This window comes from Streptopelia decaocto, assembly GCF_964273445.1.
Source record: "Streptopelia decaocto genome assembly, chromosome: 3".
Taxonomy (NCBI): Eukaryota; Metazoa; Chordata; class Aves; order Columbiformes; family Columbidae; genus Streptopelia; species Streptopelia decaocto.
The window spans coordinates 110,678,284-110,692,294 of record NC_138656.1 but is presented as its reverse complement, the minus strand read 5'-3'; the positions used below and the strand labels follow the sequence as shown (position 1 = coordinate 110,692,294).

At 40.2% G+C, this 14,011-nt stretch overlaps 1 protein-coding gene across 5 annotated transcripts in view; it reads left to right on the top strand.

Moving 5' to 3' along the window:
* The first annotated feature begins 1,350 nt into the window (after positions 1-1,350).
* The window catches only part of PUM2 (pumilio RNA binding family member 2), a 67,124-nt gene continuing 54,463 nt past the window's right edge, over positions 1,351-14,011 (top strand). For 4 of the 5 annotated variants that reach the window (XM_082049558.1, XM_082049557.1, XM_082049554.1 and 1 more), the window contains exon 1: positions 1,684-1,704. The gene's annotated coding sequence lies outside the window, so the exon portion shown is untranslated. Of the gene's footprint in view, positions 1,439-1,683; positions 1,705-14,011 lie in introns of those variants that run through there. The other variant, XM_082049555.1, reaches the window with a different exon arrangement.

The window sequence follows — 14,011 nt, the reverse complement described above, 5'->3', positions numbered from 1 at the left end:
GCAGAGCCCGTGTCCTTTCTGCTGACAGAAAACACGGCTGGTCACAGTGTTTTGAACAGTCACTGCAGTTTTGGGCCCTTCACTACAGGAAAGACATTGAGGGGAGACCTTATCACTGTCTACAACTACCTGAAAGGAGGTTGTAGCATGGAGGGGGTTGGTCTCTTCTCCCCAGTAGCAAGTGATAGGACAAGAGGAAATGGCGTCAAGTTGCACCAAGGGAGGTTTAGGCTGGATATTAGGAAAAATATTATTCAAGGAAAGGGTTGTCAGGCATTGGAACAGTCTGCCCAGGCAAGTGGTGGAGTCACCCTGGAGGTGTTTAAAAGACACACAGATGAGGCTATTAGTGACCTGGTTTAGTGGCAGTTAGGTTATGGTTCTCCAACCAAAACGATTCTATGATCTATGACTGATCACCCGGTTGTGTCTGAAGGTTTGAGCTGTGGATGGCATCTGTGCACTGTTCCCTCAGAGTACTTGCTAACCAGGCTCCTTTAAAAACTGGTAAAAAGGCAAAAAATAGCAGATTTCTTTGTGAAATCCGTATTTTTTGAAATGCAGAGCTCCCTCTCTTTTCCAGAAGCTCCTAAATCAGCAGGTTTGCTCGTATTGAGTGATGCTGTTAAGAACTATCAGTGTTTACTGTGTTCACCAACAGCAACCACCCAGCTGATCACAGATCCCGCATTTAACTCTCTCGAGGGAAGAAGATAATTGGGGACTCCTTCCCCCAAAATCATCACACAGCAACGATCTGCTTAACAATAGTTAACTAATAACTACGGTGACGCGCTTGTGTTTATTGTAAAAACAAGGTAACCGAAGCCCTCAGGAGCCACCGGGTATCATCCCCGAATACGGGCCTCGCCTTCCTCTTTGTCTCCTCGACCCAGAGCCTTCGGCCGGGCACCGCCTCCCGCCGCCACCCCGCCCCGGCGGCGAAAAACGAAAGTGAGGGACAAAAAACCGCCCAGAAGAGCCGTGTTTTGACCGCTGTGTGTGGCGGGAGGGAGGGGACCGCACGGTCCGGCCCCACTGCCCGCCCGCGCTGCCGGGCGGGGGAAGGCGGGCGCTCTCGGGGCGGCGGCGCATGCGCGGTGCGGGCGGAAGGGGCCGGGGCCACCGCCTCCTTGTCCCTGCCGGGCTGGGGCGCGCATGCGCTGTGGCGGCGGCAGGGGCGAGCGGCGGCGGGGGGAGGTTTGCCGCGCTCTCGCTGTCCCTCTCCCTCTCCCTCCGTGCGCGCCGGGCTCGCCCTCCCGCCATGTTGTTGTGAGCCCCTCGCGGCCGAAGGGGGGGCGGGGAGGCAGGAAGGAGAGCCGCCGAGAGGGAGGAGGAGGCGGAGGCGGGGGGGGGGGGCGGTGGGCCGGCGGGCGGGCAGGGGTGTCCCAGGGCCCGCTCCGGCTCCATCGCAGCGAGCAGCGCCGCCAGCCAGCCCGTGAGTATCCTCGGGGGCCGGGGCCGCGCTGGCTGGGCCGCGGGCGGAGCGGGCGGGCGGGCCGCCCCCCCCCGCTGCTTCCAGCCACCCCCCCTTCTCCCAGCCCCCTTTTGTCTCCGGCCTTGGCTGCGCGCCGAGGGAGGGGAGGAGGAGGGCGGGAGGGGGCCATGTTGTGGCAGGTCACCGGGCGGCGCAGGGCCTGCTCGGCGGCCGCCCGCGCCTCGCCGCCTTTGTGTCCTCCCGGCTCGCCGGGGAGCGGCGCCGAGGTGGGGAGGGAGCGCCGGGAGGGGAGGCGGCGGCGGCGGCGTGAGGGAGGCGGAGGGCGGGGGGGCGGCGGCTTTGTGCTCTCGGCGAGCCGAGCGGAGCGGGGACTCGGGGAGCAGTTCCTTCCCAGCGGGTTTTGCGGCGGGGGGCCCGGGGCCAGGGCCTTGGGAGGCGGTCGGGGGTGCGGGGGGAGCGGACCCGGGCGCGCACACGCCTGAGGGTGAGCGGAGTTCGGGGCAGGCCCGGGGGCGGGAGCACGGCGGGGTTACAGTGGGCTGGGGGACCTGGGGGCCTCGTTCCGGCAGCCCCGCAGACAGTTCAGTGCGGAATTTGGGTGAAATGGGCTTTGTTTAAACGGACCAAAAGCGTGAAAAACTTGTATTATTCTTTTCTTAGTGCTCTTAAGGATAATGACTGCTTTCTGAGGGTGGAGCGAGAACGCCAAATGCTTTTTTGGTAGTTGATGCCACACAATGAAGTGTTAGGTTTTAATTTTTCTTCAAACGTGTCTGCACAGACAACAATAACAAAAAGTTGAGAAAAATGCCAGCTGCCCTGAGTGAATCTTGCTTACAACTAACAGTTTGGTTTTTAATCTCCTTGGCAGTCATTGTGCAAAGATTTTTTTTTTTTTTTTTTTTTGGCATTGTTCTCTTTCATGTATTTCATAACTTCAGACTCTAATTCCTTGAGAGAAAATTAATATACTCAGGACTCTTGATATTATTCTGGCCTAGTGTTTGAAGCAAGATGGCTTAACACCAAAACGTGTAGCAAGTTTTATATGTGATGTGGTAAAGAGGTTAAATCAGCTGATTTTGGGATGCTTTTTTCTGAGTCATGTGGCTGTTCATGAGCTATATAGGTCATTGCAAATGAGAATTGGTAAAACTTCTTATATCGCGTAATTGTTGGTCACTTCTGTGCTACCTGTTACAAAAATACTTAGGAATTTATTTTAGCTTCTCTTTTACTGAACTCTTTGTTACATCTCAACTGAGAGATCAGGCTTTTTTTAATTACCATGAGTTGATAGTATAACTCTTCAGGTACGTGGCATATGAATACATTTGAAATATTATTACTACCCTATATTGCTATTTTTATATATTTTGTTATATTCAGTCATGTCTAGGTTTAAAACCAAGTCTTAACAACAGTTGCAGTTTTTTTGAGAAGCTGAGAGAATTATTGTCTACCTCCCTCTGGTCTACAACTCATTTGGTGTCAATACGAATATAAATATTTTAGGTAGGTGGCAGAAGGAAACTTGAATAAAGAGGGAAATGATAATTTAGTTGTGGTGTAGTTTGGGTTTTATGTGCAGAAATAACACTAAATCACCTCATAGTTTTCTGAAGAGTTCAGAGAGTTGAAAATTTGGAATTTGTCCCAGCAGATTGGTTAGTAGGTAAATACATGTGAGAAACTGCTTGATAGTGCAGATTCTGCAGTTTATTATGTGGATATTGCACATAGGAAAGTCCATGTTATTTGAATAGTATTTTTTCTGCATTAATAAGAAATGATCCTTTTTTTCCCAATATCACTCTGTAGTACCTAATATTTCTTTTCTATGTTAGGGATATTAGCACAGTGCTGAGGCCGTTATAATCATTTCTGGTATCCTGATTGAGCTTGTGGTACAAGAAGCTGTTGGCTGAAAAAGTTGGACTTGTCTGTCTTTTTATGAGAAGATACCTCTTATTACCACAGTATATATTTAGTCTTCTGTGGGATTGTAGTGCACATTGAAAGCCTTATGTGCTCGTTTTCCTCAAGATTTGTTCTCTCAGATGTTTCTTTGCAGTGTTCTTATTGGGCTAGATATTGCAAATGTTTGGGGCAAGTGTGTTAACAGGACATCAGCTTTTTGAATACTGTGAACTAGATCTGATTTTCAACAGCGCCTTCTAGTTCACTTTTAGATATTTTTCCCTCTTAATTTAATCATAGGTGAGTGTGTGTTGAATAATCAGTATATGTAGAATTTTCTAAAAGCATTCTTCTTGATAACTTTATTTTTTTCCTCTGTGCAGTGGTTTCTAAAATTATTAAACCAAGTTCCTATACACAGAAGCAAGTAATCCAGTGGATGGTTTGAATTCCTGCTTGTATATCTTCATGCCTGTTTTTGAATGTGGAACTATATAAAATTTCACTGTCCATTGCAGTAGAAAGGAACCTGGATTCTCTTGAATGTTAAATTCTCTCTGTTTTAGGAATCTTCTGTGAAACAAGCAATAATACATCGTATTTTCTTACAAAAAGTTTCTAATAGAAAATCTGTAAAGGAAGCAAAATAAAACTGTGGAGTAGACATGTTTTATAAATAACTCTCATCATTTGTATTATATATATAGGTATGAGAGTTATCAATCTCTCCTTTTCTATAAGTTTAGTTGAAAATGCTTACTTCATTTAATGTGAATTTTCCCCACCCATAACATAGCTGTTATCTTGATTATTCTGCACAATGCAACCATTCCAGTGTTGTCACAAAGCCACTGCCCAGGCTCTTCTCTCAGAAATGGGACAAGAAGTCTTTAGTTTAAAAGCTCATTTTTCTCCTACTGTAGCAACAAATACCAGTTTTATAGTGCTTTTAATAGTGAAGTTGGAGGCACTTCACAGTTATGTTGTGGAAAAGAGTTTTAAATGACATCAGAACATGTGAACATATTTAGTTCTAGCTGCTTGGGTGTAATTTCAAACAAGTTATGTAAAATTTATTTTATACTAATGGCTTACATACGGAAACTTTATAGCAAGATTTAGTTTGAATCCCACTCAAAATACCTGCTGTGACTTTCAGAGTAGTAGGCAAGAGCTTTTCAAGCTGGTATGTGAAATGTTTAGCTTACAAATAAAGACCAGATGTTGTCTCTAGCAATATCTTTAAAGATTATATTTCATTATTGGTTAACAGATTTTTTTTTTTTTCTGAAACATAGCTATTTAAGAACAGTTGTAAACATGTTGAAGAAAGATGTCTGAAGAGGTTATGACAACCATCTTGGGAGCTGAGAAGGAAATGTTAAACCCTCAAATGTAGCAAAAAAAATCTCTGTAATAATCTGTATTTCGCTTTTTTGCTAGCTGTTCTAAAAATTGATCTATTTTCATTGAACTTCAGAGTGGTGATGTGATCCTCTGTCCTGTACTGACTGTGCTCATATCACATCTTCAGCCTTTCTAGCAGTCAGATTTTTACAACATATACTTGTGTACACTGGACTAAGTAATCTGGTGTACCCTTTGTTATTTTATTTTCAATTTTAATTTTTCATACAATTCTGAGATAGGTTACCTCTTGTTTCATTTTTGCTATTGCTGCAAAATTGCAGTTACAGGTCTGGTCATCTTTGCATTATAAAGCTCTGGACATGTAAATCCTAATGGAAATAAGGATTGTGTCAGACCTGTGTTCATAACTTTGCTCTTAGATTTCATCCATGTTATTTTGAGGAAGAATTTTGAGTGATGTATTGAACTAGTTATGTACATCTTTTTTCTTTGGCTGGTCTGAAGTTTCATATAGAATTTTTTCACAAATCTTTTCAAAGGGGAAGTGAATTTTTAAATTCTGGGTTGGTGTGTTTAGTTCCGTAAGTCTTTACATGTGTGTATTGATTAAATACAAAACTAGACTTACTGGAGATGATTTTGTGTAGTTGAGCTAAAAATAACGAGTGTGTCTGGTTTTGACTCATTTTTCAAGTTTCTTGCTGTTTATTTCCATTACAATGTATATTGCTTAAACTTTAGTTCTGGGTGTACTACAACGATGAGTTAATCATGCAGTCTGAATAAGTTGCAGAACTGATGTTAGTTGGGTATTTTGACAATAAGCAAATATCTACTGTAAGTATTAATAAGACAAAGTATCTTTAAGGCTTATGTGTTGCACGTGAACCCAAGATTGTTCAAGATTATAAAAAAATCCTGCTACCATGTATCTATCTATATATTATATCTCTTCTTAAAGATTAGACATTCAGTAGTTGTTAAGGCTAGATTAAAAATGTAGAATTGTGTAGAAGGATTAGAGGATTGTGGTTTCTTTCGTTTACATCTTCAGACCTAAGTGTTTTATTCTGATTGAATAGCTCTCCATACATGTGAGTTTTTGTTGTTTGGACTTAACACTCTTGGTTAGTGTGAAAAGTGAGACATTTCCTGGACTTGAAAGTTATTTGCCACCCCCAAAAAAAGTACTTATTTAGGATAGTAGGGGATATGTTGGGTTTTATATATGTAGTCATCTTGCCTTACAAAGTTCATTTATATAGTAAGAGGTTGTTAATACATCAGTTATAGTAGCTGAAGAATATGTGTGGAGATCATTTAGTGTATGTGTTCAGAGACAGGTATTTTTTTCCTGCGGAGCAGTTTCTCAATATCAGAGAGAGATTTTTGCTGTTTTCATTTATGCTTGTTTCAAGCCAAGACTTAAATGCTTAAAAAATTAGTTGACAAACTTCATTTTAATCTGAGTCTGGAATCTTTGTTTCATGAAAGCCCAAAACCTGTGGATTAGAGAAGTTTAGTGTCAATGACTGGATTAGAATCTCACGTAGTTTAATGAATTTGAAAGAAAAGATGAGGTTGGCATGTAAGAATGAGCTGTAGTTCAGATAGGTAAGTTAGTTTTCTGTGCTACTTCATTCCATAGCCTACAAATGTATAAATCAGCCATAGCAGCATGGTGGAATTAGTGTTTTTACACATCATACTGAGGAGTAATGTTAAAGAAACTGCTACCATTATGATTTAAAATCATATTTTGATTGTTTTTAGTGGGTAAATGTGGACAAGCCTTTATGATATGTGAGAAAGCCTTTTATGTTATCGAGACTGTTTAGGTCTCTACATGGCATTCTGTGTGCTCTCCTAGGTATGAATGAAGTGGCCTGGCAGGAGACCAGAGAAACGATGCATGTGAACGATGCATGTGAATGTGGGTCAGGAAACCCGGGGAAAGCTGGACTGGGGGTTGTCCCAGCTGAAACAGTAGCTGGAGCAACTCCAGGGCCCAGCTGAGGTGGGAACACTCCTCACACTATCCCTGCAACTGCAGTGTTGGGTGCTTCCAGTGTCCAGGTACCACTGAGTCTGTGTTCTCAGGGTGATGCTGCAGTTGGATGTTTCTTCCAGAGGCTGGTGAGCAGTTGAGTGGTTACTCCAGCAAACGCTGCAGGCCTACAGGAGATAGCATTCATATAGATTGTTCAGTAGGTAGTTTATGTGGTTTTCATTGAAATAGTTCCTGTGTTTTGTGTTGCATCTACATCTTTAAGAAAGATATATGTGAGTGAAGCTATGTTTTCAAAGCCTGTAGTAACCCAAACTCTGAAACTAGTTTTGTTAAAGCAGTTATAATTGAAACTGCATAAAGTAATTTGAAATGTTTGGTTTCAACCATTTGTTTAAGTTGCATAAGCATTTTGTATTTCTGTGAGTACCTATTTTTTATCAGAATATCATCAAATCATTAGGTTTGAATTTATGCAAAGCAGTTGGTGTAGTTTCAAGAGGGACTATCCTCTGGTAGTCTTTATGACAAGTAATATGGGTTTAGCCCACAATCTTTCTTGTTATACTTACAGGTAAAAAAAAATACGTTCACTTAAAATAGAAGTAGTAGAATTAAGTGTAGATCAAAACTTAGTTTTCTCCTGTTGCAGACAGTAACCTAGAAGAAAAAAAATCCAGTTTTAAACTTTTAGTCTCAAACATTTAATTGATACAACTTCTTAATTTTTCTTGAAAAACTTCATTGTGAATTTCAGATAGGAATGGCTTTTTTTCCTCAGGACTGTTGCACTGTGCCACTTCTAAGGCCACAGGGAACTTTTTTCCCCTTCCCAAGTCCACGGCCTTATGAAATGTGTTCAAAAATGTAGTAGATACAGGAGCAAATATGAATAAACAAAATTTTATGACTTTAAAAGCAGGAATATTGGTTGTCTGTTTTTTTTTTTTTCTTCCGCTGTTTTTTTCCCATTCTTTAATTTCTTTAGGCATTTTCTTCTAGTTTTGCTTTTTTATTTTCTTCCTATTACATTGATCTACATAGCAAAATAAAAATTCTTTTCCCATGACATCCTGCTTCATGCTGTATCACATTCTGTATTATACAGAGACTGTAAAGCAGGTCTGTAAATATGAAATTCTACAATATTCTGCTTGCCCACTTGGACACAGATCCCGAGTATGAAAATGTTGGGCTTTTCCTTAAGAGCATTCAGTCTGTTATACAGGCAATGGTGCCAGTTTTCACTAGCGCTTCCCGTGGTTGATCTGTTGTGTAGATAAAATTATTTACAGATAAGTAAGTGCTGAGTAACAGTTGCATCTTTCTTCTGCCACCTGCTTTCCATCCCCAGTAGGAATCAGAGCCATGTCTTAATCAGCAGCTTTAATAATCAGTTAGGTGCCTTAAAACATTTCTGCAGTCCTCCAGCAACTAAATGTCATGAACCTTGTCTGTTTCCTGGTAACTTGAATGGGGGATGCATGCACAAGTTCTCTTGTGTTTTAAAGGGCTTCAGTGGCCTTACAGGTCATGAAGATTTAGTGAAGGGAAAAGTACTCTTTGCTGTGCATTCTTAGCCCAGTGAAAATAGTGTTTTTTCAGCTTGCTCTAATCAGTTCTGCCCATTTTCACTGCTCTCATTCTTCCTTAGTGATATGAACTAACAAAAATCAAGTACAAATCAGGAGACTTTTCCATTCCAGTTATTTGATTTGAGTGTTCTCTGTGTACCAATGTTTTTTGGGATTTTGTTAAGATAAAGTTAATCTTTTGCGCTTTTTTTTGCCTTCCCCCCCCCAAATAGACAACTCTTGAGTTATAAGTACTAAAGAAATGAGTTTTCTGAAATCCAAGTTAATGCAAACTGTAGAGTTGAGATTGTATTCTGTGAGTATTGGGTAGACAGAATCTCTGTGTATATGAATATATATATATATATTTAATACATTTAGAGAAATAATCCAAAGAAAATTATTAAATGCAAATATAGTAGATAAATATCACAGAATGGTTGAGGTTGGAAGGGTCTTCTGGAGGTCATCTGGTCTAATCCCCCTGCTTGGTAGTACCACCTAGAGCCAGTTGCCCAGATAGTTATAAACATACATATATAAGAAGTGAAGATACCAAAATCTTTGATTCAACATACATTATCTAAGCTTATCTTAAAAATGTGGATCTTACATAAATTTTAGTATGTCATAGTACAGTCGAAGAATGTAAGACAGTGCCCAAGTAATAAAAAAACATTTTAGATAAATACAGCAAGACTGAATAATTTTTTTTTTTTTTTATGAAGACAGTGAAGCCGTAGACCTGCTGATTCAATTGGAGCTTAAGACGTATAGAAAGTGACATGCGAAAGTGGAAAATTGTAAATTCAGCAGGGCTTTTTTAGCAACAATGATCACAGAAAGACATTTTCATTTATTGTCTTCTGGGAAGAAACTTGTATAAACCTGAGGCATTAACAGATAAATTCGAGTTAATACAGAATGTGCAAAAAACATATATTTTTTTCTGTACCAGAAGATACCTGATGCTTTTGACTGGCTCTTTGAGTGGTGTGTAGAAGTGGGTTGAAAAAAGAGTTGTTGGGAGCAATTTAAGAGGAACAAATCAACTTGGCTGGAATCACTGATGGGTTTTGAATAATCTTCAAATTAGGTGAAGTGCTGAAGAAGTTGAGTAACAGAATAAGGTAGTAAGTATACTTGATTAATTCCAAGGAACGAATTCCTGGGAAGACTAGGGAAACATCTTGGTCTTCTGAAAACCATCTGGCATGTCTTCAGAAGAGCTGAACATCTTATTAAGCATAAGCCAAGACTGTCTTTAGTATCGATAAAAATATGTCTAGTGAGATATTTAATTTTTACCCTGATTAAAAGGTAAGAAGAATTGCTTGTCTGTCTCCATCATCAGGGATTATTGAGAAATGAACTATGGGAATTATCAGCAAAGTCTCAATAGTTGGAAGGCAGTTTATGTCCTTAATAACATGCTTTAACTTTTAGCCAGCCCTGAAGTGGTCAGGCCGTTTGACTTGGAGGTCCCTTCCAGTGGATATATTCTATATTAATACACAGTAGCATTAGAGGCCATTAATAGCACAGGGAAAGATCGAGTGGGTTATCCTGGAGTTCCATTATAGTACTGATGCTTAATGTATTTTGATTTGGAAATTATCAAGACTGTGATGGAAAAATTTGCAGGTGCCACACGCCTTTGAGAGAAGAGCAAGAAGGGTCAAACACAGCAATTTGAATGGAATTCAGCCCTTAGCAGCGATGGAAAAATCTTCTGAATACGTGTGTGGTTGATTCGTTGGTGTCTTAAGTTAACTACCCGTTCTGACTCAAAACTGTAATCATTGGCTCATAGAACATTTTAGAATAACAGGCACAGAAATATGTGATACTGTTAGCACTCACATTCTGTCTGTGTTGTAAGGTTGCTTCAGCTGTGGGAACAGAAAATTAAAGTGATGGACAGTGGTTACTCAAATGGCAAAAACCTGGGAAAGTTGAAGTATTTGGCTGGCAGAGTGGGAGGTTATACAGAATAGTTGGTAGCGTAAGGGAGGGCAGAGGCTAGAGGAGCACTCATTTGCATGAGAGATGATATCCAAAAGTGTTTGAACGCTCAACTGAAAGGTCATGCATACACAACTCCTCGATACTAGATGTCAGATCCAAAAGTGTTAAATGGAGTCAGGAGACGGCCATTGTCACACTTCATATTAAAACAGCAGCAAATATCTAGTCGCTGGCTGGTGGGATTAAATATAGACTTCTTAATCTAGAAATAGCTGTCCCTGGGTCTCATTCATATTCCTTTAAAATACTTAAAGGAACTTTTTCCAATAGAACTTTAAATTCTTTCCAGTAATGATGAACTAAGTACAAAAACTATCTCGCTTGGGTTTTTGACATTTTTTTCTTTCCCTCAAGACTGAAAAAGCACATCAGGCTCTTTGGTAGCACAGTGTCTGAAGACCACACTGTCCACTGCAGCATCATCCTTTTGTTAGCCCATGGGACTGCAGATAGGTTAGTGATCTGTCATTGATTCCCATCACTTCTGTAACGAAGAACTGTGTAGGATACAAAGCCTTAGTGATCAGTGGTCAGTCCATAGTATTTGGAGTTACGGAGATGAGGTTTTGCTGAAGCTCAGGCTGTATTTTCTTGTATGTCAGAGAATTTGCAAATGTTCTTCCCATGTGCTGAAGATCTACAGCAGTGTGACATTGCCAAAGCTATTCGTTCCGTCTTTTCCCCTGTCTGCCTAATCTACTTCCCTCCCTTCTGGCAAAGGTACTTAAGCACTTCAGCAGTTTAAGCTGAATACATCAGGTTATTCATTTTAATGTGATGTTTGCTGCTTCTCCTCCTCTCTGCCTCCAGCAGAGGGAAAAGGGTAGGAACTGATAGTGAAAACATACAGAGTCCTGCAGCCAGGTCTGCCAGAGCCTTTGTGTCAGGTCTGAAGAAGCAAAAGTCGATAAGCAAAAGAATTCCAGAGAAGTGCTCTGGTTGTAGCAGCCTTTTCAAAGCATTTGAAGGATAGTGGTGTTATAAACAGGAAAACATAAATTGTGGTTTTGCACAAAGCTTCACTTGAGCTGCAGTTGTTGTAAGTCATTTGTGTTAGAATTTACAAACTTGTGGGGAAGTTCTCTGAATAGCTGCTGAAACTAAGAAAAGTCTTTTTTTGGTGGTTGGAGAAAACAAAGTAAAGAGCCTTACTGAGTTTGAGAGTTTTTTAGCACTTTTGAAGTAGGGAGGAGAAGCTCTATATATTAGTTTTTGCAAGTATTCAGCACTACTTCCATGGGGATCTATTAGAATTAATATAGCTATGAGAAAATGTGTGGATGTTGTTAAACTAATAAAATGTGCAAATGTTTAAAACTGTTGTCTCCAGGATGAAATTAAGAGTTTCTAGTGAAAAATTTGCCTTGATTTTAAACAATAAGATTTGTTTTCTTTGTTGTTCAAATAAGATATTCTAATATGTTTGTATAGTGGAAATTGGGAAATAATTTTCCCATAAGAGACCTCACAGTCATGTAGCCATCCCTTGGAACAATGAACATAATCTTATCATTCAGGTTGGGAACAACATAATCTGTTTTCTGACTTTAGAGTGGGAGTCGCATTTCCTGAATCATTAGTTTTTCCTTTTATAGATTCTACTTAAAACTGTCCCTAGAAATTTAAGTGAGCTTGCAGTCCATATTTTTGATTCCTGACTTTGTTTCCAACTTTTACTTGAGGTTAAAAATAAAGTATAACTGTGAAATATAGGTATTTTAAAGTGCTTTCAAAATACCTTTCATAAACAGATACTTTAAGACTTTTTCAAGTGTTAAGCAACTATGCAGCACATAAATTCTCGGCTTTTATTTTTAGTCTGTCGTAGTAAAAGCTCAAGTTTTACCTTAGCTGATGGATGGCTTGTAAGTGTTGTCTTTCTGTGTTTGAGTTTGCAGTGGTTTCAGTTTTTGATTTTGCCTTTTTCTTTAATGAATTACAGTAGCATTTAGCTCCACTTAACTAGGAACCCAGATTCTGAATGTCAAATACATGATTTAAGCAGCATCTCAAACTTGCAAATCAGTGAAAGTTTTCAAACCTCACAAACTAGGAAAAGAAATCTTTAGACTGGAATGATTTTTCCATTGTGTTTAGTGGAGAGCTGGGTGGAGGGCATTTGATTTGTGTCTTGGAAGATGTTGTATGCCCTGTTAAAACAACCTCGTTTAATATGTTCTTGGTGGGATTTTTTCCATCATACTAGTGCTGTATAGTTTGGAGCCAGTGTCGTAAGTTTTTCAGGTGAATTTTAAGGTGGTAGCTTTTTGTGTGTTTAAAAAAGTCTAAATGTCTTTCCACCTGCATACGTGAGACATCACCTCGTTACTTGCTTGTGACTTTCGCAGTTCTGGCAGCAGATGTAGCTGGAAAGAGGTAACATGTCTTTCCCTTTTATTTGACTTGAAAAAGCTAAAAAGGAGTATTTGTTACATACTGCAAAATGTTTACATGTAATTCAATTGAAAGAAAAGCATTGAGAACTTTTTTATGATATACTTCAAATCACTTCCTTAGCTAGAGAGAAGAAAATCACAGCATTGAGTTTTGCAGATTTGTATTTTTAGTAGTTTCAAGCACATGGAATAGACATCTCAATGTTAACTGTCATCAGGATAAGGAGAGTAATTGCAGTCACCTGACTAGTGCAAACAAATCATTCCATGTAACATCTGATCTGCAGAGACTTGTTTTCTTAATCACTGTGCCATTTTGATGCATCTCTGTAGTTTCTGACCTTTTCACCAACATTTCAGTGTGCAGCTGATAGTTTCAGCTCTTGAGATACTTGACCAATTCCCACCCACTGCTTATTGTCTCTTACACCATCAAGCTGTGAACTGCTCCCACACTTTGTGGATTGTAATATTAGTTGTCTTTGTTAAGTATATATTCACAAGCATACTTGTGCTTTCTTCAGCTTTTTTGTGCTGACATAGTTCTTGAGTTAGTCTTTAAATTTTCACCCTTTCTGACAAACTTCTTGGGTTAGTCCTTGCATTTTCACCTGCCTTGATGTCTCCAAATACCTGACACTCATGCATTGTTAAGTGTTTTAATGTGAACAACTCCTTAAATCTTAACTTTACCAATCCAGTTTCTCCTTGTATAGGTATTTGTAATTTGTCTGATGCTTAGATTGAGAGCTCTTTGAAGCAGAGTCCTCCTTACTTTAGTGCTTATTCAGTAATTAGCACAGTACTGCAAAACAAATGGCATGTGGTCAGCTGTGCATTATCTTCGATTTAAATACAGACAAATTATCCTGCATACCTGTGCAGCAATAGCTAGCTCTGTGTGAGGAGTTACTGACAGTAGCAGGAATCTGAATAGCAGCACTTCTTCTGGAGGTGATGGGGGCTGGAAGCTGCCGTTGTGGATTCGTGTGCCTTGGAGCCCAGCAGAAAGGGAACCAGAGACTTGAGCTGGCTGCTGAGAGAGCCAGTTGGAATTTCTTTGCATTTTATTCCCATGTGCTCCATGTTCTAGGTGGGATTGAGTGAGGCCTCATTCCAAACACAGTTATTATGTGGTTGTGGGATTTTGTCCCAAAGCTAAAACTGTGCCCTTGTGGCCAGGAAGGCCAATAGCATCGTGGTATGTGTTGGAAGGGGGGTGGTTAGTAGGTTGAGAGAGGTTCTCCTTCCCTCTGCCCTGGTGAGACCACAGCTG